We start from the raw sequence: 26,715 nt of genomic DNA, 5'->3' as shown, positions 1-26,715 counted from the left end.
TACCCCCCTTTCACTGATTATTAATATGAAATATATGATGGCCAAAGATGAATTGTGTTGATGATAATACCTTTTAAAAGGGATTTTCATTCAGAAATACATTACTAATACATTAGTATTAGATTCTTCTGGCTGCCATAACAGATAACCACAAACTTGGTAGCTATAAAAATATCTCATTTCTGGAGATTAAAAGTCTAAAATCAAGGTGTGGCCAGGTTGGTTTTTTTCTGGAGGCTCTGGGAGAGAATCTGTCCCATGCTTCTAGCTTCTGGTGGCTGTCTGCAATCTTTGGTTTACAGATGTGTCACTCCACTCTCCACCTCTGCTTCGCATGATCTCTCTCTCATAAGGACAATGTCATTGGGTTAGGGTTTACCTGAATCCAGGATGGTCTTATGCCAAGATCTTTAATTAATCTACAGTGACCCTTTTACAAAAATAAGGGCACATTTATAAGTTCCATTTAGATAGACATCTTTTTGTGGGATACTTTTCACCCACTGAAGTTACCAAAGGATATTTTAGGATAAACTTCATAAAATGTGTAGGAAATGATTTCTTTGCTGAGATATTTTAAATAAAATTATGTCTTCACTAAGAGCTGATTCCAAGATTACATAGTTACAAAAATTAGGGTGATTTGGTATTTGATTCCATTATCCAAAACAGAAGTAAAAGGAAGTTTAGAGATTCATTGAGCTAGTCTTATTTTGTAGATTAGGAAGCAACTATCTGGATAGGATTTTTCGTGTGAGTCTTTAAATTCTGTGTCTACTGTGAATTCATTTGGTTGTTATTCCTTTACAGGAATGTATTACTTGGACATGTTTACTTTGATATGCAAACTTAGAACTGTGAATAGAATTTATCTTTTACTATCATTTTACATTTGTAAACTTACAAATAACTGTGGACAAATTACTTTATCTTCAATGTTAGACTATGCTTTCTCTGGGTTTTAAACAATGGGTAGATTTGGAAAATATTCTGTATTTGCAAATATAAAAATGTGTAGGTGAAAATTACAGGTATAGTCTTGAGTAATAAGTATAGAGCAGTCTTGTACTCTGTTCACTACTTAGAAAGTATATTGATTCTCTAGTTGTAACAGTGATTGTTGAGAGATGTTTTTACTTTTTTTTTTTTTTTTTTTTTGGTAATTAGATAAGAGAACAAATTATCTTATAATGGAGATCTGAGTTCCAGGAAGTCAAAGTAAACAACTTTCTTACCTGGTATTATTAATGCAAGGCTCTTGTGACTTGGAATATTGGTGAGATGAAAAAACTTCCCCTCTAACCCAGTCTGGAAACCATTCCACTCCATAGATTGGGGGAATCACTGTTCTAGTTCGTTTGTAAGAGTTGAATTCCTGCTATTTTAAGAGACATTTTGGAGGAAATCCATACTCAGAGGAAGTAGGGTGATCTTCCATGTTTTCCATAAAGCATAAAAGAAAAGAATTCTGTGAATTAAAGGGTGCTATAGAGCATACCTTTTAGAAACATCTTAGGTTGCATTTGTGTTTTGAACATTTTTCAAGAGTTATTGGATACATATTTTGACATGAATTTTTTAAAAATTAAATTGAATTTCTTGATTAAAAGGTGATTATTTAAAAGAAAAAAGTATTGATAAGCTGGAGAGCCTGTGGAGCCTTGTGATTATTGTTAAAATCTTTAAGTAGGATTATTTTAAAGAATGTCCTAAAAAGATTTAGTCCATAAATTTTCTAAGCCTTATAGTAAATCTTTTTGAACTTTTTTTACCTAACATGAAATTCCATAGATACAGAGTATTCCCTTTATATGGTGTTAGTAAGCAGTGTGCTGTGTTTCCTCACATACTATTTATGTTTTCTTTTGTTAGATACCTGGAAATCTTTTTAATGTATCTGATTATGTTTTTAAATTATTTGCAAGTACAGTGTTCCTGAGTTTAAATATAGAATATCATTTTGTGATAAGAGAAATTACGTTAGCTGTCTGGACTCTTCCTCTTCTTAAAGTTATTTCTGGAATGTGCTTAGTCTGTCATGAAGTACATTAATATAAGTAGCTTAATGCAGTTTATTTCTAATAGATAAATAGCTTAATGTAGTGTATTTCTTGTTTGAATTTAACTGCCCCTGTGCTTGATTTTTTTTGTCTTTATAATCGTCTGAAGACAGGAGGGGAGAAGAAAAGAGATCCTTACTTTTATTATACCACCTAAATAGTGGACCTTTATTTTAGATAAACATTTAAGTAAAATGTTGAAATAGAAAAATGAATTCATGTTGATTAGGTTAGAGAGCATTTATAATCTCTGAGGCAGTTAAAATTTCCTTTAGTGAAACAAGAAAGAAATATCTTGCAAGTAATATGAGAAAGGTTTTTCAAATGGAAATTTAAATATGACCTAGAAACCATGGGCTTGTAGAAAAAGCATTTAACACGAAAATGAGGATTTCTGTATTTGTGACTTTGGACTCAATAAAGCAAGTGGTTTTAAGCATTTGACCTCATTTCAAGTGAAAACAGTACTTGTCCTAACTCCAGTTATTCTAGCCTGTCACCTGTCTAGCCTAATTTCAGAACTAAGTCAGCCTCCTCCATATATCCATAAAGTTCTTAAATATATAGTCAGTGTCAAATAAATGTATATGGAATGAAGTTTTTAGTATAGAATGAAGTGAATGTCCTAGAAAAGATCTACTATGTAACCATAAGCTGACTTTAGGAAATAAATCCCATGCTTCATAATGGAAGCCCTCCTAAACTATTTTCTGCCTTAGTTTTAGTTTTTTTTTAATTTGCTATAATTTTAATACTTCTATCTGTATCTACTTGTAAATATGTTATATGTCATTATAATAGGATGTGATTTCAAATTTATCCCTGTTTATTTAAAATAAGTAACTGTCAACCATTAATATATAATAGCAGTAAAACTTCTGATGCTTATTAAACTTTTAAGGGAAAAAGGATTTCAACCAATTACGCATAATTTGTATTATTTTTGTTAGACTGCATTTTAGTACTTTAGGGATAAATGTTATTTTTTATTTAGGGTACTTTTTATGATTTAAATGTTGACAATTAGACAAATATTTCCAGTATATTAAATGAGAGGAAGAAAATTATAATAAAATTGTATAGATGATGTATTTTTAACATATATCCATGATCCAAATACTAAATCTTTAACATTTAAAAATTATTTCTAGAGAAAGAAATGTTGCCACAGTGAAGAAATCCAATAACACTGTTATAGTTTGCTTTTTAAAAAATGGACACTTGATGAATTTAATGTTAATTTGAGCCTAGTACATCACCATCAGGCAAAAAGAAATACGACATTTTTCTGAGGATAAATATTAAGCATAGTATTTATCTTTTGCTCACTGACTGAAACTTTTGTGATACAGCTGAACTGTATTGGGTGTGTGAAGGCATGTACAAAATGAGGAAGAGAGGGAAGAAAAGTAATGGTAACAAACAATTGCTGTCATTTATTGAACACCTACAGTGTTCAAGGCATTACACTGGCTGATTTATAAATACCATCTCATTTGATCCTCCTCATATTTGTACGGTGCGGATACTGATTTCTCTTTGACCACTGGAGAAGCTAAAGCTGAGGCAGACCACGCAAATCACCCAAAGTCAGCATCGTCACTGAAGGACATAGCTTGGCCTTACTCCCCTGCCTGTGAGTTTTTAAGTGACGCTCTGCCTCACTATGAAAGGTTTTCATTAAGAGAAGTAAAATCTGGAGAGCTGTTCATCTGTCTTTACCATGTGTTAACCAGAACATTCATGGCATATTATTGTTTGTATTGGATGGAGTCGTTTTTTTTAAATGCTAGCACCTGTTTAAAAGAACACGAACAGATAATAGTTATAAGAGAAATGGCTAAAAGAGTAGAGATGATGTTTAACTTGGAGAATTAGAGAGTCTACAGTTTGATAGGCTCTCATAATTGAAGAATAATTATTTGGAAGAAGGACTGGACTATTCTTCATTCCCAGAAGTTTATATCAAGGACCAACAGATTTCAACTGATAAAAAATATATTGTCTGTTTAGTCTCTGTAGGGGAATGGATCCAGAAAAAAGTAAATTCCCTCACTCACTGGATGCAAGATTTCTATTTATCAGGAATGCTTCAGAAGAGATTCAGATAGTAAGTAGAGTAAAATGTTTTTAAGATGCCTCACAACCCGGTGATTTAAAATTCATGTTTGTTACAACTAACATTTTTTTCACTAATTGATAAGTCATGGTGAAGTATTTCTGGTGACTTGCATGCTGTCTTTAATGTATTTTAAATTTCTGAACAAAAATTGTACTTCTGATTCTGTTACCTTGTTTTAGAAATAAATTTGAGATATACAATTTAGTAGGAGGTATTTTTATCTGTAATGTTTAAGAGTAATGCTAATATAGTATTAAATTTGTTTTCTATTTTTTTAAATCCCCTTTACATTAGTGAAGAGAATGTGCTTCTATTGGAAAAGGATGTTCCTCCTAATGAGAAATAGGGCAAGCACGATCTATAAAATGTTTTTAAATGCAGTATCCACTAGGTGGTGATATTGTACTACATTTCTGAGTGTTCTAGTAATTAAATTTGCTTAGTAGTCTTGAGTTTATTTTTTTTTATAGTTTTAAGTTTTGAGCTACAAAGTAATTTATAACTTATCCATGTCTATTTATTATAATGTTATTCACAATATTTTCTAAATTCTGTGAAGCTAAGCTAAATGTAAGAAACAATCATTTTTGGGTTTTGTAAGCCTGTATTAGGTGGTTTAAACTAGCATATCTTCCCAGAGGATGTTCTTTACTTCATATGGCATAGACAAGATCTTTTCCCATAATCAGTGAATGATGATGGTGAAAAATTTGGAAACTCCTATTTCATTGCATTGGCCAGTGTTATAAATGCTTTACCCATGTTATTTATGCCTCATAACTACCCTGGTGTGATCAGTACTGTTTTTCGTATCTCTGCTGTATACAGGAAGAAACTGAGTGTAGGGAGATTAAATATTTATCCCAAGATTGGAAAATAACTGGCTGGCAGGGATTCACATCTAGGCAGGCTGACTCTAGAAACCATGTTAACTGCTGTGATCTGATGGGGGGAAGGGAGAATGCATGTATTCTAACCTCAAATTCGTAGAATATCAGAAAGAAAAATAAACCTGAGGAATGTAGTTATACTCCCTGATTTTATAAGTCAGGATTATGAGGCCCCCACTAATTTGTCTGTTCCAGAGGTACATAATCTTCCATCTACCTTATTACCTTCCATTTTCTGGAGGGAAAAAACAAAACAAAAAACCCTCAGGATTAGAGTCTTAGCCATAGTGACATTGAAATAAAGACCTTTGTTTTAATTAGATAATTCCAGCTACCAAATGGAGGAGCATAGTTGCTTGAAAATGATTACTTAGTTTCTCCAAAGGGACTACTATTTGGAAGCAAATTGTCAGTCAAACTTTATATACTTTGGAATTTTTAAAAAAATTTTGACTGGAAAACTTAATCTGTAAAAAAAATATTTATAAATATATGTTGTAGATGCTTTTAAGTTTTATATTTTGTTAGATAACTGTTCTGAAAATTATATTGTGGTTTATGTCATTTAAAACTGATTTTTAAGTAAATCTATTTATAAGAATAAAAGACTTCTGTTTTCCATTTTAAAAAGTTTGTTCAGATATCATGGTTTCACTTTGCTTGTAAATAAATTCATGTTTTATAATATTTTGTAATTTATTGTTTCTATTTAACATGCTCTCTAATTCTAACCTGATGCTGGTGGCTCTTTGTACTACTGTTAGTTTTCCTTGTCTACCATTCACCAATCCTACATTTATTAGTGTTGAAATAGTAGAACTGAATAATACATTTTTTAAATGTTTATTTGTTTTTGAGAGAGACAGAGTGTGAATGGGGGAGGAACAGAGAAAGAGAGGGAGACACAGAATCTGAAACAGGCTCCAGGCTCTAAGCTGTCCGCACAGGGCTCGAACTCAGGAATGGTGAGATCATGACCTAGGCTGAAGGTGGACGCTTAAACGATCGAGCCACCCAGGCGCCCCGGAACTGAATAGTATTTGTAAGCATCTGTAATGAGGGCTTATATACTTATATATATACTTATATACTTATTTAAGTATGTAATCTTCCTTTTATTCTCATAGTAATGGAAGGCAGTTAAATACTGGACGATCACTTTGAACTTGTAGAGGTTTGGGTTTCATTGTTAGTCCCAGAGTTGTTTTCCAAGGTCCTTTAATGTGGCAGGACTCAAACCCCGGATTTTGATCCCTTTTGGTAAGAAGAGATCCCTGCTATGTGTTTCAGCTCTTGCTTTCCTTTGGGCTTCTTAAGAGTTTTCCCCCACTTATATGCCAGCCAGATACAGGTTTGGGTGTTCCTTCTTTACCTGCCCCTCCTTCCAGGATTTCCCTTTTTAATTTATAGCCACCTTAAACACCACCCACATCTCTCAAGCCAGTGATGTTGCAGCTTCCTGGGCTCAGAAAAAGTCATACAAACATGGATCTCACCCAGCGAGATGTTCCAATTATCAAATCCTATCCAGTTCCTGCCTGCTTCTGTTTGCTCTTCAGTGCTTTTATAAATAGATCTTTTTAAGTTTATCAATCTACAGAAGAGTCAATAAGATAAATGTTCCTCTGCCATTGCCTGCCCAGGAATTCTGTCTTGATTATAGTTGTCATGTATTATGTATAGTCTTTGTATACATAATGTTTCTGTTTATGGATAAAGAAGTTGGGGTGTTAATTTTGCTTTGAAGAACTTAAAAAGAGTTTCTAAAAATTGGTGGGGGCAGTTACAGATTTTGAATATGGTCTCTTAATATAGTAAATTATAAAATTTGAAATTAAATCTAACAGCTATTTGAAGGTCCCCAATGATATCAAAAACCTGAAAGAGACTAACCTATTCCAGATAAGAGGAACTCATGTTTTAATTGGAGGTAACTAATGCGAAGTATAATATAAGTAGGAGTAGAAAACTAGGGAGTTTACTTGGAAGTAGAAATTATATCTGTCTGAAAGGACAAAGAAATATTTTATGGAAAAATTAGCATTTGAGACTATACTTGATGGGGACCGATAAAGACACTGTGAAAAACATTCCAGGCAGCATAAAGGGGCATGGACAGAAGTTGAATAGTAAAACTAACGCACTTCAGTAGTAGGTAATGATAACTGACCAATATTAATGGAATGCTTGCTATGTACCAGGCACTGGCCTAAGTCTTAAATATGGATTAATTTATTTAAGCCTCGTAATATGAGGCAAATGCTATTTTCCCCATTTTAGTGATGAGGAAAGTGAGGTACAGGAAGTTGAAACCTTGCAAATTTAGGAAGTGTGGCCCCAGGACCACTTGCCCTTTTATGCAAAGTATTATACTAACTCCAAACTTGTATAATCTGACAGCCTGTCCTTCAAAGGGGAGTTGAGGTTATTTTTATGTAGAAAATAGGTAGAAAAGAATACAGGTAGAAAAAGAACAATGTTTGATTTGCAACAAGGAGCAAAGAAAACACAAGCTACAAGCAGACCCTATGATATGCAGGACTGGAAGAAAAATAGCTATCATTTGAGAAAGGATGTCCAGAAGATGAAGAGGAAGGGAATTGCTCTGTAGTCCCTCCTTAGATCCTGTTATACATGGTACAGAGACTAGGGAGAATGGCATTCTTAATAAAACATGAAGGGTTGACGGAGGCACCCTAAAACATTTGGCCTGAAAAGTTTTGAAGCCAAGAGGAGAGATTTAGCTTTCTCGGGAGGAAACAGGTACCTATTAGTGTTTCTCAGTGAGTACTGTTCAGTGCAATTAAAAACAAAATTTTTTTTAAAGTTTTATTTATTTCTGAGAGAGACAGCGTGAGCAGGGGAGGGTCAGTGAGAGAGGGAGACACAGAATCTGAAACAGGCTCCACGCTCTGAGCTGGCTGTCAGCATAGAGCCTGACACAGGGCTCTAACCCACGAACCATGAAATCATGACCTGAGCCGAAATCGGACACTTAACTGACGGAGCCACCCAGGCGCCCCTGTTTAGTGCAATTTTTTTCTTTTACAATCTGTCAGTCTCTAAAATTATGGTGAAAGAACCAAATATAGGTTAAGAAACCTGGCCTGACTTGGAATGTTAACCTTAAGTGATGCCTGTGTACGTGGTTGGTCTTATGACTGACTGACTGGATGACCAAATGTACTGCAAAGTTACAGGGGTGTAAGGAGGCCCTATGGATTAGGGACATCCATAAGCAGGGGAGACCCTTCAGTTCTAGGAGATCAGTTTTTAATTAACCCACCTAGAATCTATGCCTTCGTCATAAGACTTTGTCCCTTTTTGATATAATGCAGGGGAAAATTAGACGTTAAGGCTAATCGGGCACTGATGTTTTAGTATCGTATGAGAATATCTATGTGTGTCTGCTCCAGGCCTCCAGCCATCACCACCCCCCCTCTCCTCCCCACCCCCCTCACTGCCTGTTTACATATGTGCAAGTACTTCTGGGGATTATAGGCATGAGAACTTTAGGAACATTGTTAGGAAAAGAAGGAAGAGAGTGAAATAAGAAGACTGAAGAAAGAGGAAGGGCCAACAAGAAAGGGTAGCCCAGAGAGGAAACATTTCTTCATGTATTATTGACTCCTAGAATTTCTTTATTAAAATAATTTATTCAGGGGGCACCTGAGTGGCTCAGTCAGTTAAGCATCCAACTTTGGCTCAGGAGATGATCTTGCGATTCATGAGTTCCATCCAGCCCCACGTCTGGCTCTGTGCTGACAGTGCAGAGCCTGCTTGGGATTCTCTCTCTCTCTCTCTCTCTCTCTCTCAGTCCCTCCCCCACTTGTGCTGCATCTCTCTCAAAATAAATAAACTTTAAAACAAATACTTTATTTAGGTGGCTCATTTCTTATGGAATGCATACAAAATGCTGATGTGAAAAGAAAGAATATAATAGGATCTGGGTTGAAAGACCATACTGATCTCTGTTTGCACAATTGAAATTCAGAGTAATGTTAATATTTTAGTGGGGATTACTGGACAATTTTTAATCCCCTTTTTGCTAATCTTTTTTTTATAATGCATTATCCTCAATTGCACTGAAGGTGGCAGTCTTGGACATCTTTTCCAGTCAGTGTAACAGGAACTTTATACCATTTTATTTACCTATATAATGTTACAAATACTAATGATTTTTTCATTATCCTTTAAAAGACACTGTTTACATACGCTTGGGTTTAGGCAATGTTAGCTATTTTTGTCAGGGGGCATTTTGGAAATGTGACCAGTGCAAACGTAAATCAGATCATTACAACTGCATTCCATTCCTCATTATTAAGAATATGTGAGAAACTTTATACTTTCTACTTTTCATTTGGAATACCATTCAAACCTGGAACTTATAAATACAGTTTTAATTCCTGTGAAATTTATTATATCTATCTATCTATCTATCTATCTATCTATCATCTATATGTTTCCCAAAAGCTTTTGTTGATGGGAAATTCTTGTTTCCCTTCTATCTGGCCATTACACAAAGAGTCAGCCATTCTCTGACAGCTGTGCTATAGAGCTGGTTACTTGATAAGGGAAGAAAGCGAAGTAATTGTTTTTGTAATGCTATATGAGTAACATAGGAAGTGAATGTTTTAAATAATCATTCATTTTAGCTGAAATAAATGCAACTTAAAATTTCTGCAAGTCTCCAAATAGTTTTCAGTGATATGTGACTTGATAAACTATTTATGGGTCTCCCGTGATTTATAATGTTTGACATGATAGTGGCTCGCTCTTTATGTTAGTTTTTCCATATATATGTATATATGAAAACTTCCATGGGCAATTTATCATCTAATGGTATTTTCTCAGTCTTAAGAGATAAAGAATTCAGTTTGGAAGATGATAAATTTATTATCATGAGATCTTTGAATCTCTGGATGTATTCTGTTATTTCCTTTTTTTTTTTTTTCCTTTTTAATGTTTATTTTTGAGAGGGAGGGAGAGTATGAGCAAGGGAGGGGCAGAAAGAGAGGGCACACAATCCCAAGCAGGCTCCAGACACTGCGCTGTCAGAACAGAGCTTGACGTGGGGCTCAAACTCATGAACCACGAGATGATGACGTGAGCTGAAGTTAGATGCTTAACCGACTTTGCCATACAGGTGCCCCATCTGTTATTTTCTTAGTAAACTCCCAGTTAAATATTTATCATTAGAGTTTAAGGGATTAGTATAATTTTACTTTCTTCCTAACACAATTTTCTTCCATTTGCAAATTCTTATCAAATTGAAATAATGGTAGTTTTTGGAAGAAAAGTATCTCATTATGACAATTAATTGGCAAGAATCGAAGAAGAAAATTCAGATCAAACTTGGCCTTCATGTTTCTTAATGGTTTGGTAATTTTGGCTTAATATTTGGTAAGGATAAACTGATCACGGTCAAAATTAGAATTGAAAATATTCTAATTTATAACTCTATTTTTTAATTATCAAAATAACTCCCCTCTAACAAATAAGAGAAAATGATTGAATAAAATAAAAATAAACCAATTTCCTATTTAGTATACATTAAGTTCTGATCAATTGTCTTTTGTCTAAGGTAGTAAAACACCTGTAAAATATAGAACATTCAGGCTGGCATCAGACGACCTGGATTCAAGTCCTGACTGCCTTCAACATGTTATGTGATATTAGGTAGGTGAGCCTGCCAAGATCAAATGAGAAAAGGAAATACACATGAAAATGATCTGGTAGCTGTAATCACACACCATGTAAGGGATATGTATTAGTTATTAAATGTGTGACTCAGGCGGTGTTCCAAATGGTTTAATTAACTTTCATTATATGTTTTGTGTAATGTTAAATAGCATTAGGTGATTGAATCATTACCCTCTGCAGGAGTGTTGTGGAGTGGCTTTTGACATTATTTAAAATGGAATTTGTTTCTTTAAAAATACATGGATTTGGGGAACGATTTTGTGATTTCTGGGATACTTGCTAATTATTACAGTTAATGAGCTTGTTGTCTTCTAAAAACAGTAGTTTGATGTTCTAGAAAATGTTCCATTCTTTACAATTACATTAGTTGAGCTTTTTAATGATGCAAGGAAGAGATGAGGGGAGTCACAGTGGATAAACATAAATTAGGAGGCGATATCATCTCCCCATCTATGTCATCTGTCACTGTGAGTCCCAGAGCTTGTAAATCTGGAATGTATAGCAAACATCGTGGAGAAGTTTGTCAGCAGCTCGGTGTCATTGGAGATAACCAAGTTCAAAGTACTCCCCATTTCTTTTGGCCCTCTGTCTCCTTCCCTACACCAAACCCGGCAGCAGTTCTAATCGGATGAGTCTGCTTTCACTCCCACTCACAAGGTACAGAATAAGCAGGCTTTCCCTCTAAACCATACTACAACTCACTCAGTACAATCCATAAATAATCTCCTTTGACTCTCATACCAATTGCTGGTCCAATCAATTACGGCCTACACAGGTTTGGTTACATTAAGAACATAAGTCACACGAAGCACCAACTTTATGCAGAAACTGTCCTGTTAGAGCTGCTGTCATAAGAATATCCATGGATTCACCGAGTATAGGAGCATACCATTCTTTATAACCAGCAGAAACATTTTATTGTAATATTTTATACTATAACATTTTATAATAAATTTAGACGGGTACATGTGACTACTTTCCAATTTTTTTTCCCTTAGAGCCCCATAAAAAACATAATTACAGGAGTAATCAATAGTTATTTGCTAAGTGCGTGAGATTCTTCATTGCTATGAAAATATGCATCATTTAGTATCAAATGAGAAGATAGAAGAGAAGATATTCAGGAAGGCTTCTGTGACATTTCTCTCTTCGTTACTGAATATTTTTCTATTTTCTCATAGCCATTATCACATGGAAGTTGACAGCTTCCTTGTCTTTATTCCTTACTAAACTAGTATGAGCTTCATGTAGTCAAGGGCTGTGTCTGTTGTATTCACAAATGTCATCTACTTAAACAGCAAATATGCAATAAATTGTTTTTGACTGACTGCTTGAATAAATATGAATAACTAGATGCCTAAGGATGCCAAACTTTTAAATATAGAACTCTAGTCAGATTTAAATCTGGCAACATTCTATGGAATTTTCATTTCCTTATCTTTTATCTGAGATTCAACTAGATACTTAGAGGCCAGTATAGTTTTTTAGTAGAATGCCTCCCTACCTTAAAATAAAAGTAATATATAAGATTCCCTAGCAGAAATTTAATTTATAGCAATATTAATATTATTGATAATATTAATATTATTAACACCTAGAATATTCTTTTTGTATAAATGTTGAAATATTTATTTTGAAATATATATCTGCATATGTATCCTTTAGAAACATATTTACCACTTATTTGGAAATAAGTAATGTTCTAAATAAACTTGGGTAGTAGCTATTAAAAGAAAATCTTGTGTCTTTGATGATTAGAATTAGTTATATAATCAGTTTGGCGATTTACAATGATATAAAACATTTGACACATAATCGCTAGTGAATGTCTGCCCAATACTATTTAAAATTAAAATATTCTTGTATGTAAATGCATAGTGGAAAGGACATTGAGGCTACAGATAAGCCATTGCTCTTTGCAACATCAGCAGTTATATTTGCAACCCATGTTTCTCATGTCATTTACCCCATTTTAAAACAGTATCTTTTGGGGCACCTGGGTGGCTCAGTCAGTTAAGCATCTGACTTCGGCTCAGGTCATAATCTCACGGTTTGTGGGTTTGAGCTCCGTAGGGCACTGTGCTGACAGCAAGCTCAGAGCCTGGAGCCTGCTTCAGAATCTGTATCCCTCTCTCTCTGACCCTCCCCTGCCCATGCTATCTCTCTCCCTCTCTCAGAAGTAAATAAAACATTAAAAAGTTTAATTAAAAAAATAAAATAGTACCTTTTGTCATTCAATTACATTGATAAATTTTTCAGGTAGCCAGTTTCACAGCTCTCTCTGGAGATGTGTTGAAGGTCTAGTCACTGAGGTTTGGTTTGAATATTATATATTTGCTGTTACATTGATACTTTTTAAATAGTGGGCCAGCATACTTATTTTTTTTTTCCTTTGCAAATCAAGGCATGTCAAATAATGGTAACAATGCAGCATTAATTCTGTTCTCATTTGTATGCATAATGATCTTTTATTGCTTAAATGTGAATGTAATCTTTTTGCTGTTATATTTACTGGTGATGAGGGAGGAAAGTTTTGTTTGCTTTTTGTTTTTACATAAATAAATAGGCTGTTATTGTATGCTATCTTCCCATAATGGTGTTCCAACAAAAAATAACAGTTCACTCATCTTTGGGCGTGCAGTTTTTCATTTATGTTAACCACCTTGGCAATTAAAGTAGACAGTTCCTAAATACTTAATAAGACGTTCTTGTACTTCTAAAAAAGGTGACTGAAATCACAATAATTTAACCCATGCATGATATAATAGGAAGTTATGATCTTTATTAAGCAATTCTATAAAATTCTACATTCATTATCAAGATCTTTTTATTCAATCTTATAGATCAAAACATAATGTAAAATTCAATAAAGTCATAATAGTTAAAACAACTATTTATATAGCTCATGATTCTGAATAAGTCAGCAGGGTAGAGTGGACTCAACTGCATGATTGTCTACTGGTCTCAGCTAGACTCACTTCAGTTAAACCATTCTGACAAAGAAGGTAATTAACTGTTCACTGGGGTTGTCAGCAGGACTGGGCCGCATGTCTCCAGCAGGCTGGCTTGTGCTTCTTCACATGGTAGCATTGTCAGAGCTACAAGAAAGGGCAAGTCACAATGCACAGGCAATTTTCAGTCTCTGCTTATTGTTGTGGGGTTTTTTTAATGTTTAAATTCTTTTTAAATGTTTATCTTTGAACAAGAGAGTGGGCACGAGTTGGAGAGAAGGAGGCACAGAACCCAAAGCAGGCTCCAATTCTGTGCTCAGGCTGTCAGCACAAAGCCCGATGCATGGCTCAAACCCACAAACTGTGAGATCATAATTTGAGCCAAAGTCAGACGCTTAACCAATGAAGCCACCTAGGTCTCCCAAGTCTCTTCTTGTTTTATATTTGCTACTGTTTCATTGGACAAAGCAAAAATCAGAGCTAAGCCAGAGTCACTATGGAAGAGTACTGCCAAAGGGCTTAGACGAAGAAAGGGAAGAATTTGCAATTTCTTTGGATGGATTTTGGGGTAACTGATTTATATACTGCTATGTAACTGTCTTTGTAAAAATATTGATTTGTTTGTAATTATAACTGATATTAAACACCAAGTTATTTCTAGGTTAAACAAGCAAAAGTTTGTACTGCCTTTTTTTTTTAAGTTTATTTATTTATTTATTTAGACAGAAAAAGAGAGAGAGAGAAAATATGAGCAGGGGAGGGGCAGAGAGAGAGAGGAAGAGAGAGAATCTCAAGCAGGCTCCACACTGACAGCTGGTGGAGCCAGACAGATACAGTGTTTGAACTCACAAACTGAGATCATGACCTAAGCCAAAATCAAGAGTCAGTTGCTTCACCAACTGAGCCTCCCAGGCACCCCTCCACTCTCTTCTGCTCCCAAATTTGGCAATTTTTAGCTTACTTCTCTGATATTAAGTACTTAATTTTTATAATATATACCTTATGTATTCTAAACCTTTCATTATCAATTCACATTTTTTTGGTTCATGGATTGAAACTCATTAGACATTTTTAGACATTTAGCTAAGATTGTGCTATATATAACATTCAATATAACATTGAATTATGTGATTTTAAATTTCTCAAGTATTAAAAATATATAAAATCAGCAATGTCTGAAATTTTGTTCTAAAAGAGTAAATTGCAACTGTCACCAGAACCCCAGATTTTTCTCTTGGAATATATAAATGTTCATTACACTGACCTTCTTAATAAATAGCTGATGTTACATACATTCAGATAGATAGATAGATAGATAGATAGATAGATAGATAGATAGATAGATAGATGATGGATGGATGGATAGATAGATGACAGATAAATAGATGATGTTACATGTATATACATCTATATAGAGAGATAGATATGTAAATATCTGGTTTCTTGTGGGTCTACCTTTATTGAAATGATTAATCTATGTTCTAAATATTTTGGAGTCCCCTTTCTTAGAACTATTTTCAGAATTCCAAAACCACATATTTGGAAAACAAAAACAGGAAACATTCCTTTATCATAGAGTCTTAGACTACCAATATGTTTTCTCTGTTTTTTTCCCTTCCTACTTTACTGAGTTCATTCAATACTATTCTTCTGTCCCTGAAGCCAATATCAAAGGACCCTCAAGAAAAGGCTTTGTGGAGGGGCACCTGGGTGGCTCAGTTGGTTAAGCATCAGACTTTGGCTGAGGTCATGATCTCACAGTTTGTGGGTTTGAGCCCTGCATCGGGCTCTGTGCTGGCAGCTCAGAACCTGCTTCAGATTCTGTGTCTCCCCCTCTCTCTGGCCCTTCCCTGCTTGTACTCTGTCTTTCTCTCCCCCTCTCTCTCTCAAAAATAAATAAACTTTTTTTTTTTTCTTTTAAAGGAAAGGCCTGTGGAAGTGAAATCTGGAGCTACACTGAAGCCTAAGAGACTGGCAAAACTTAAGTGAGTATGTGATCCTCTGCCCATTTCATCCATTACTTTTTTTTTTTTAACTTTTATTTTTAATATATTTAAAAATATTTTATTTATTTTTGAGAGAGAGAAAGACAGAGCATGAGCAGGGGAGGGGCAGAGAGAGAGGGAGACACAGAATCTGAAGCAGGCTGCCAGCTCTGAGCTGTTAGCACAGAGCCCAACATGGGGCTTGAACTCACAAACCGTGTGATCATGACCTGAGCTGAAGTCAGATGCTTAACTGACTGAGCCAGCTAGGTGCCCCCATCCATTACTTTACTTATTTCCATGTTCCAGTGAGAATCTATTAGTTGTAAGTAATTAAAAAAAAAAAATGCAGACTTAAGCAAAAACAAAGTAAAACACAAAGGAGTTTATTGGAAGATCAAAGAAAGAACTTTAAGAATCTGAGCCTTCCCTAGAACCTCAGGGTTAGGACCAGGCCTCATCATTTCTTTCCCCCAATCTCTATTTCTCTTTGCCTGTTAATTTACTCTCTCCTACTGCAGCCAGATTTCTCCACTCAGGCAGGAAGAATGACCAGCAGGAGTCCTTTGTTCATATCATATCAGCTTGTCAATCACAGAGGAAGGAAGTATTTAGACTGAGGTTTCTTCCATCCATTACTTTTGATTATTCTGGCTCCAGCACTGGAGAAGCTTATTACCATCATTAAATACAAATTATTGGATTTTACTGCATGCCAGGTACTGTTCTGTGAGCTCTCCATGATTAACTAATTTAATTCTCACAAGAACTATTGGAGACAATTATATGAAGTAGATGCAATTCCATATTATGTGCATTTTACAGATGAACAAATTGAAGAACAAAAGGATTCAGTAGCTTACAAAGTCACACAACTAGTAAGTCACAGAGCCATGATTCAATATGAGGAAGGCTGCTCCAGGGTGATGCTCTGCTCAGTCTGCCATGGTTTGGATGCTTTGGGAAAATAGTGGTTGCATTTTCCCCAAATTTCTACCAGACCCCTCCCAGGAGATGGCAATTCATGTTCTAAAACAGTTCTGTATAACCAACAGTGGTTCCTCTTTGAAAAAAACTGAATTTGAAATGCATTTATAGGTTGTTGTTTTTCAGGGAGTTTTTTGTTTTTTTTGAAACATGTAATTTAGGGCCTTTAGGATTAGAAAACAATTAGCCTCAAGTTTACCCGGATAGATGGGCAATAAAAGGACTAAATATAATTGTGACTGGAGAGTAAATGATCATGTAGAGCAAAGACTTGTCAAAAACTCTTACCCAGGATTCATTCCACCTTCATAATACAAATTAGCCCTATCTGAGCTTTGTATTATTTCTTGTTCCTTGTGTGGACATTAGTTATCAATTTTATAAAGCGTGTTGATTTTACTGTGATCCTCTGAAGAAACAGCACAAGTACTTTACACTACCAGATATAAATAAAACATTCGTAAGTAGTGAAGTGACTTCTAGTTATTTATAAGGTAAAGTTTCATATTGCAGGACAAATTCTGAATTAGAGGGCTGCAGCACTCGCACTTTCGAGGCATGCTGTTATGGAGCAAGATACACCTCCATAAACAGCTTCTTTCCCTGTCGGCCCCCTTTTACCTGCTCACTTCACTTCTTGGGCGGTTTCATCAAGTCCAGGAATAAAGCCTTTTTTTTTTTTTTTTTTAATCACTGTCCTTAGCAAAAGAAAAAGAAAAGTCCTGTAGAAACTAGCCATTGCTCTTAAGAAACCATCAATGATAAAGAAGCGAACTCTGATCTTTCTGAAGTGAACTTTTGGCTGAAGACATTATGTGTCTATAACCTCAAGAGACACTATTATTATCCAACTTTATATAGAGATGGTGTTGGGAATGCCATATGGGTTCATATTCAGAAGAGAATATTTGTGTGTGTGTGTGTGTGTGTGTGTGTGTGTGTGTGAACTAAAAAGTCATTTAAACAAGTTTGCGCAAATCAAAATTAATACAGGATACCAAAGGACATATTGTTAGGCATGTATCTAGAGGTTCTAATAGTACAGAAATTTCTCCTGGGTTTTTTCCCAAATATTTATTGATCCTATGCTATATGGGGACTCTGACAAATACTGACCTTGTCATCAGGAAGAGGGACAAAACTAACATTTTTTGAATTATATCTGTGGTCTAGAAATTGTTATTAATTGATTCAATGCGTTTATTTTCAGAGCAGGGAGCTGAACAGTGAACTAGGTAGACAAGGTCCCTGGTATCAGGGAAATTATATTCTAATAGAAACAGAAAAAACCCAGTCAATGAATATGACAATTTCAGGTAACACTAAGTGCTATGAAGAAAAATTTAAAAGTGTGATATGACAGAGAGGGGTAGCGAAGGGGGCACTTGAAATAGACAAGGGCATTTTGGAGAAGGAAATATTTGCATTGAATCCGGAATATGAAGAAGGAAATAGCTAAAGGGAATAGGTAAAGAAGACTATTCCAATGACAGCAAGGCAAAGGCTCTGAAATTTATACATACATTATCTCCTTTAATCTCACTAGGTTTCTGTGAACCATGTAGTACTAGTCTAATTTTATAGATTGAAGAAAACATAGACATAACTCACATAAGGGCACTCACCCAGTAAACATGACGTCATGATATGAGCTCAGGATTGTCTCGTTCTTTCTGCTACACATGCTGTTTCATTGCGACTAACACACAGATTAAACATATGTAACAAAAAGGAATTCCAAAGGGGAAAAATAGTTTCTTGTTCTAAACATAAGGTTAAAAATATCCTAGGTGACACTGATTCTTCATTTTCTTTCTACTAAGAAATACATAACAAAGATTTACATTTGTCCATTTTTGATTCATTCAGTCAATAGATATTTTTGGGTGTCTACAGTTTGACTACAGCATGTATGAAGAGTTTGGAATAAAGACGTGATGAATGGTTTGAAGTACTTACCTTCAAGAATTTGAAAGGTTTTTTTTTTTTCATATATTGTTCATGAATTTTAGCAGTATAATTTGTTCTGCTGAAAGTTATATGGAAGGAAATAACTATTTTTTTAATCATTTTATTATATATTATATTTGTGACTGTCTCTGAATTGTGGCAAATGCCAAAAGAAAGAATTGAACATCTTTAATTTAGCCTTGCCTAGGTCTACCATTTTCAATTAATTCTTTTTCTGCTGTGATTTCTGGCTTATTCTCTCACTGGCTAATGGCTAGATAGGACAATGGTTCAGCAAAAATAACAAAACCATGTATTCCTACTCATGTGCCTTAAATATAAGTATGCATTTGTGAAAGGAAATCTGCAGTTATTTAAGCCAATGCCTGTATTTAGTGTTTGCTTAACTGCTCTCCTACTTGAAGTTTAAACAGTAATCTGTCTGCATATACTAAGTACCTAATATTGTTCACTGGAAAGATAAACACTGCCACATATTACTCTGTTTAACTTTTTTATGGTCTTTCCTATCATGATACTATATTCTAATGTATTACTATGTGGCTTCACTAAGAAGTAAAGGAGCTAGAGCATGTAGGCCTTGTGGTATTGTAAGGACTTTGGTTTTTACTCGAAGGAGAAGAGAACCTATTAGAGAATCTTCACCATGAATGCCCTGATCTGATGATCTACGTTTTTAACAGAACAAGTCTGGCTGCTATTTTGAGTATAGGCTAAAGGGTAGATGAGTAGAAGCAAGGACTGGAGTAGAAGCAAGCAATAATCTGGATGAAGTTATTAGATACATGTTTGGGGTGACAGAATGTGCCAGGGACTAGAATATAGGCATCAAACTGGAATGAACTTGGTTTTGTTTTTATTGCTATATCCCCAGAGCCTGATATAATTGCTGAAGAATTATAGCAGAAGCTATTTGACTGAAGCTTGTTGACTGAATAGATGGATGGATAGATGGAAAGCAGACATTCATTTTTATAGTTTCTGTCTTCTCTCCAGCTTTTTATTACTTTGTTTTAAGATTAAAGCTACTTATCCTCTCATTAAAAAAAAATAAGTAAAAGATAAATAAGCAAAGTAGCCAGTTTCTTCTTAAATTTAACTGAATTCAACAAAAACTTTTGAAGTGCTTTTATGTGATGAATACCTTGGGATGTTAAGGACATCAAATGCCAACGGAATGTTCCAAGTCAGGGAGATGAGATTATTGCTTTAGGGTCAGGACGGTGCCACAGCACCAAAATTTACTTCAAAATCAAAATTGTTACATAGGATTTAATTTCCTCCTCAGAAGGGAATAACCTTTTCTTTGAATCAGACTTGGCTTTTTCTGCCTACTATAAATGGAATCATGTGACCTGAACATTACAGACTGCCTACATAGCAGACTATGTTACAAAAGTTTGGGGAACAAAGGACACCCAAGTGCATTTAGTTTGCAACATTTTCTGTAGGGAAGTAGAGAAATGAGACACATACTCACACATAGGCTTTTTTGGATACAAAGAAACACTGAACTGATACAGAAGTAACTAATGCCTGGTTTTCTTTAGGGTGCAGGAGATAGAGTAGTAAACTTTTCAATAGTTTTTAAAATATCATTTTGATAATTGATCATGAGAATTATTACCTAGTCAATGAGTAAATAAATAAAAAGTATCTTTTTAATTCCAGTATAATTAACACAGTGTTACATTAGTTTCGATGTACAATATAGTTCAACAGTTGTGTACATTATTCAATGCTCATCACAATCTGTGTACTCTTAATCCCCTTCACCTATTTTTACCCATTCCTCCCACCCACCTACCCTCTGGTAACCACCAGTTTGTTTTCTACAGTTAAGATTCTGTTTTTTCGTTTGTCTCTTTTTTCTTTGCTTGGTTCTTAAATTATAGTGAAATTATATGGTGTTTGTCTTTTTTTGACTTATTTTGCTTAGCATTATACTCTCTAGATCAATCCATGCTGTTGCAAAGGGTGAGATTTCATTCTTTTTTATAGCTGAGTAATATCCCATTTATATTTATCTCTTTATCCATTCATCTATTGATGGACACGTGGGTTGTTTCCATAATTTAGCTGTTGTAAATAATGCTGCATTAAAAACAAGGTGCATATATCTTTTTGAATTAGTGTTTTTGTATTCTTTGGGTACATGCCCAATAGAGGAATTACTAGATCATATGGTAATTCTATTTTTAATTTTTTAAGGAACCTCCTCACTCTTTTTCACAGTGGCTGCACAAATTTGCATTCCCATCAACTGTGCTTAAGGGTTCATATTTTCCACTATGTTGTGTCTTATTATTTTAGCCATTATGATAGGTGTGAGGTAACATTGTGTTTTGATTTGCATTTCTCTGATGATCAATGATGTTGAGCATCTTTTCTCGTGTCTATTGGCCCTTTCTAGGCCTGCTTTAGAGAAATGTCTGTTTATGTCTTCTGTCCATTTTTAGTTAGGTTATTTGTTTTTTGATGTTGAGTTGTATAAGTTCTTTATATATTTTGGATATTAGCCCCTTTCTTGATACATCATTTGGATATATCCTCTCCCATTCAGTTGGTTGTGTTTTCGTTTTATTGAGTTTCCTTCTCTCTGCAGAGGCTTTTTAATTTTGATGTAGTCCCAGTAGTTATTTTTGCTTTGTTTCCCTTGCTTCATGAGACATGTCTAGAAAAATGTTGCTACAGCTGATGTCAAAGTAATTACTGCCTGTGCTTTCTTCTAGGATTTTTATGGCCCTTGGTTCATTTTGAGTTTACTTTTGTATATGCTGTAATAAAGTGGTCCAGTTTCATTCTTTTGCATGTAGCTGTCCAGTTTTCCCAGCATCATTTGTTGAAGAGACTGACTTTTCCCCATTGCATATTTTTACCCCCTTTGTCAAAGATTAATTGATCATATCATCATGGATGTATTTCTGGGCTCTCTGTTCTATTCCGTTTATCGATGTGTCTGTTTTTCTGCCAGTATCCTCCTGTTTTCATTACTACAACTTTGTAGTGTATCTTGAAATCTGGGGTTGTAATACCTCTAGTTCTTTTCTTTTCTTTTTTTTTTTCAAGATTGCTTTGGCTATTTGGAATCTTTTATGGTTCCATACAAATGTTAGGATTATTCCAGTTCTGTGAAAAATGTTGTTATTTAGATAGAGATTTCATTAAATCTGTAGATTGCTTTGGGTAGTATTGACATTTTGCAATATTTGTTCTTCCATTTATGAGTATAAAATATCTTTCCATTTGTGTATCTTCAGTTTCATTCATCAGTGTTTTATTGTTTTCAGTGTGCAGTTCTTTTACCTCTTTGGTTAAGTTTATTCCTAGGTACTTTATTATTTTGATGCAATTTTAAGTGGGACCATAAATTTCCTTAATTTCTCTAGTAGTAGTTTTTGGTAGAGTCTTGAGGGTTTTCTACATATACTATCATGTCATCAGCAAATAGTGAAAGTTTTACTTCTTTCTTACCAATTTGGGTGCCTTTTATTTCCTTTTCTTGTCTGATTGCTGTGGCTAGTGCTTCTATTACTATATTGAATAAAAGTGGTGAGAGTGGATATCCTTGTCTCATTCCTGATCTTAGAGAAAAGTTCTTAGTTTTTCACCTTTGAGTATCATATTAGCTGTGGGTTTTTCATCTATAGCCTTTATTATGTTGAGGCATGTTACCTCTAAACCTTTGTTGTTATCATGAATGGATGTTGTACTTTGTCAAATGCTTTTTCTGCATTTATTGAAATAATTATATGGGGGCACCTGGGTGACTCAGTTGGTTAAGCATATATTCTTGATCTCAGCTCAGGTCTGGATCTCAGGGTCATGAGTTCAGGGTGCACATTGCGCTCTGCACTGGGCATAAAGCCTACTTAAAAAAAAAAGAAGGAGAAGAAAGAGAAAGGAAGGAAGGAAGGAAGGAAGGAAGGAAGGAAAGAAAGAAAAGAAAAAAGAAGAGAAAAGAAAAGAAAAGAAAAGAAAAGAAAAAGTCATATGGTTTCTACCCTCTCTCTTGTTGATGTGATAGATCATGATTGGCTTACCAATACTGAAACACCCTTGCATCCTGGGAATAAATCCCACTTGATCTTGGTGAGTTATTTTTTTAATGTATTGTTGGATTCAGTTTGCTAATATTTTGTTGAGGATTTTTTTCATCCATTTCATCAAAGATGTTGGCCTGTGGTTCTCTTTTTTGTGGCAACTTTATCTGGTTTGGGCATCAGGGTAATGCTGGCTTCATAGAATAAATTTGGAAGCTTTCTTATTCCATTTTTTGGAATGATTTAAGAAGAATAGATATTAACTCTTCTTTAAATGTTTGGTAGAAGTCACCTGTGAAACCATCAGGTCCTGAATTTTTGTTTGTTAGGAGTTCTGTGATTACTGATTCAATTCATTGCTGGTTATTTGTCTAATTGTCTATCTCTTCCTGATTCAATTTGGGGGAGGGGTTATATGTTTCTTGAAATTTGTTTATTTCTTCTAGGCTGTTTAGTTTGTTGGCATATAATTTTTCATAATATTTTCTTACAATTCTTTGTCTTTTTGTGGTGTCATTATTTCTTCTCTTCCATTTCTGATTTTGTTTGAGTCCTCTCCTATTTGTTTGTTTGTTTATAAGTAAGGCTAAAGGTTTATCAGTGTTGTTGATCTTTTCAAAGAACCAGCTCCAGGGTTTATTGACCTGTTCTATTGATTTTTACTTTTTAAAAAAAGTTAAAAAGTACTTTTATTGCTTTTTACTATTTAAAAAAACTTTAAAGTTTATTTATGTTAAGAGAAACAGAGACAGCACAAGTGGGGAAAGAGGCAGAGAGAGAGAATCCCAAGCAAGCTGTACACTGTCAGTGAAGAGCCCAACTTGGTGCTTGAACTCACAAACCATGAGAGCACGACCTGAACCAAAACCAAGAGTAGGACTCTTAACTGACTGAGCCACTCAGGTGCCCTTATTGGTTTTTGGGTTCTAATTTGTTTATTTCTGCTTTATTCCTTATTATTTCCTTCCTTCTCCTGGTTAGGGATTTTGTTTGTTCTTTTTTCTAGCACCTTTAGGTGTGAGGTTAGAGTGTTTGAGATGTTTCTTGCTTCCTAGAATAGGCCTGTATTGCTATAAATACAGCCTTAGAACTGCTTTGGCTGTATACTAAAGATTTTGGACCATTGTGTTTTCATTTTCATTTCCCTCCATGTATTTTTTTAAATTTTCTTTTGATTTCTTGGTTTATCAATTCATTGTTTAGTAGCATGTTATTTATCCTTCATGCATTTGTACTCTGTCCAGATTTTTTCCCTTGGACAATTTCTGGTGTCATTGTGTTGTGGTCAGAAAAGATGCATGCTAAGACTTTGATCTTTTTGAATTTGTTGAGACTTGTTTTGTGGCTTAACATGTGTTCTATTCTGGAGAATTTTGCATGTACACTTGAAAAAAGTATGTATTCTGCTGTTTTAGGATGGAATGTTCTGAATATACCTATTAGATACATCTGGTTCAATGTGTCCTTCAAAGGCACTGTTTCCTGGTTGATTTCCTGTTTGTATGATCTGTCTATTGATGTTAGTGCGATGTTAAAGTCTCCTACTATTATTGTGTTACTATCTATTTCTTCCTTTATGTTTCTTATTAGCTGCTTTATGTATTTGGGTGCTTTCATATTTGGTACATAAATATTTACAATTGTATCATCTTGTTGGATTGTCTCCATTATGATTATATGTTACAGTCTTTATTTTAAAGTCTCCTCTGACTGATATAAGTATTGCTACCCCAGCTGTTTTCACTTCCATTTGTATGATAAATGTTTTTCCATCCCTTCACTTTCAATCTCCATGTGTCTTCAGGTCTTAAAAGAGCCTCATGTAGACAGTATATAGAAGAGTTTTACTTACTTATTTTATTACCCTACACCTTTTGATTGGAGCATTTAGTCCATTTACATTCAAAGTAATTTTAAGTATGCACCTATGCCATTTTGTTACTTTTTTTATGGTTGTTCTTATAGTTCTTCTCTGATTCTTTCTTCTCTTGCTCTGTTCTCTCATGGTTTTCTGGTTTTCTTTAGTGATATACTTGGGTTTCTTTTTTTAAAAAAATGTTTGCATATTTATTACCAGTTTTTTGATTTATGGTTACAATTAGGTTTGTATGTAACATCTTGTGCATATAACAGTCCATATTAAGTTGATGGTAATTTAACTTTGAATTCATTCTAAAAGCACCTAAATTTTTATTCTACTCCTTCCCTCCTCCCCCTGCCCCACAATGGTTTAGGTATATTGTGTCATACTTTATACCCTTTTCTGGATTATTTACACTGATGTGGGTGTTACATAGTTGTATCCATGTGGCAAGGTAAGTTTAGGGTCCTCACACTCTGCCATCTTCCTCAAGCCATCCTTAAAAAATATCTTTTAAAAAGCCATGGCAGGGGGTGGGGCGCATGGGTGGCTCAGTCAGTTAAGCGTTCGACTTTGGCTCAGGCCATGACCTCACGGTTCATGGGTTTGAGCCCTGCATCGGGCTCTGTGCTGACAGTTCAGAGCCTGGAGCCTGCTTCAGATTCTGTATCTCCCTCTCTCTCTGACCCTCCCCTGCTCGTGCTGTCTCTCTCTCTCACACACAAATAAATAAAAGCATTTAAAAATAAATAAATAAAAAGCCATAGGGGAAAAAAGAAGAGCTTAGGGAAATGAAGTGAAACAGAAAATTGCCTCAAAACTCTTTATTTTGTCACCTCTTCAACCTTCCCAGACTGCACTGTGAGCTCAGCATTCTCAGATGATGAAGGGTGTGTGTGTGTGTGTGTGTGTGTGTGTGTGTGTGTGAACACTGGTAAATGACAACTGATTGTGACATGTTCATTGTTTTTCCCTGTAGAATGAAGTCCTAATCTATGGGGCTGCTGATACAAAGGCTACAAAGGCCGGTTGAAGAGAGCAATCTGTGAGGACACCTGGAAGCTCTTTGGTCTTTTCAGAGGCTAAAGGAAGTAGAATTCTGCTAAGGAGATTGTCTGCTTTCAAGAAAGGGTTACAAGATCTGGGGTTTGCCGCACGTCTGTTCCACCCTGTGTGCGGTGCTGAGAAGGCTTCCCGGCACCCAGCCGTCGCTGCCTGTCCCTCGGGCGGCGCTGAAGTGTGAGGCTGCTCATGCTGCGAGGCCCAGCCTGGGGCATGGGGTGCACATGCTGCAGCGACACACCGACTCTCCACGCCTGTCCGTAACAGCTGTGAAATCTGCCCCTGGTCTCCTCTTCAGGTAAGAAATTTCATCAGTCAGAATAACCCCTGGCCCTTGAATAGAGCTTTGTATTCATAAAAATGTTTTCACCTATGTGATTTCATCTTATGGATTCATAGAAGCCAAAAGCAGAAGAAATATCAGGTGTTAGGGCCCCCATGGAGCAAAAGGAGAAATTGAATCCAAGAGAGGTGGTCACTTTGCCTAAAATCAAATAGCTACATAGCAGCAGACCTGAAACCAGTATTTAGTTCTGCTGACTCTCAACCCAGGGGCTTTTCCATTACCATCACATGTCAATCTCACTTATTTCCCTGGGTCTCCTCCATCTTTTTCTTCTGTCTGTCTTTTAAAATAAGATCAATTTGTCTTTTTTTTCATTTATGCATTAAAGGTGATCTACTTCTATCAAAACGTAGTAATATCTTACTTTTGTTGATTCTTTTCAAAAACTGCCTGAAAACTGTATTTTGCTAGTAAGCAGTTACATTTTCATTTTTAGGTTTCTTGTCTCTCACTGAAAAATTAAATATAAGTAGAAATGTTATTTAGAGTTGTTTTCCTTGTCATTGCAATGGTTTATATTTGAGTTGTTTCCTATCAGATTTACCACAAGATGGAAATCTTCTAAGCAAGTACTCCCTCACATATATTCTCTCTCAGTGGACAGACACTAATTAAGTTTCTGTCAAAAACCTGACAAGAAAATGTTTCTTAAAGTCATAGTTGATACCAGACATTAACTACATCAGATTTTCTATTCTGTGGTGGGAAAAGAAAAAGAAAAGCATTTGTATCTA

The 26,715-nt window shown here is 35.1% G+C and overlaps 1 long non-coding RNA gene across 2 annotated transcripts; it reads left to right on the top strand.

Annotated features, from left to right (window-relative positions):
• LOC120226248 lies at positions 1-26,366 on the top strand. Of its 2 annotated transcripts, XR_005526980.1 has the most exons (4): positions 1-4,170; positions 10,657-10,751; positions 15,650-15,711; positions 25,553-26,366. It is a non-coding gene; the product is annotated as an uncharacterized LOC120226248 (long non-coding RNA). The 2 variants fall into 2 exon arrangements; XR_005526979.1 differs by lacking the exon at positions 10,657-10,751.
• Positions 26,367-26,715: the final 349 nt, after the last annotated feature.

This window comes from Hyaena hyaena, unplaced genomic scaffold (assembly GCF_003009895.1).
Source record: "Hyaena hyaena isolate Hyena2069 unplaced genomic scaffold, ASM300989v1 scaffold_1637, whole genome shotgun sequence".
NCBI lineage: Eukaryota > Metazoa > Chordata > Mammalia > Carnivora > Hyaenidae > Hyaena > Hyaena hyaena.
The sequence above is the reverse complement of the archived record's forward strand: the minus strand, read 5'-3'. Positions and strand labels throughout refer to the sequence as shown.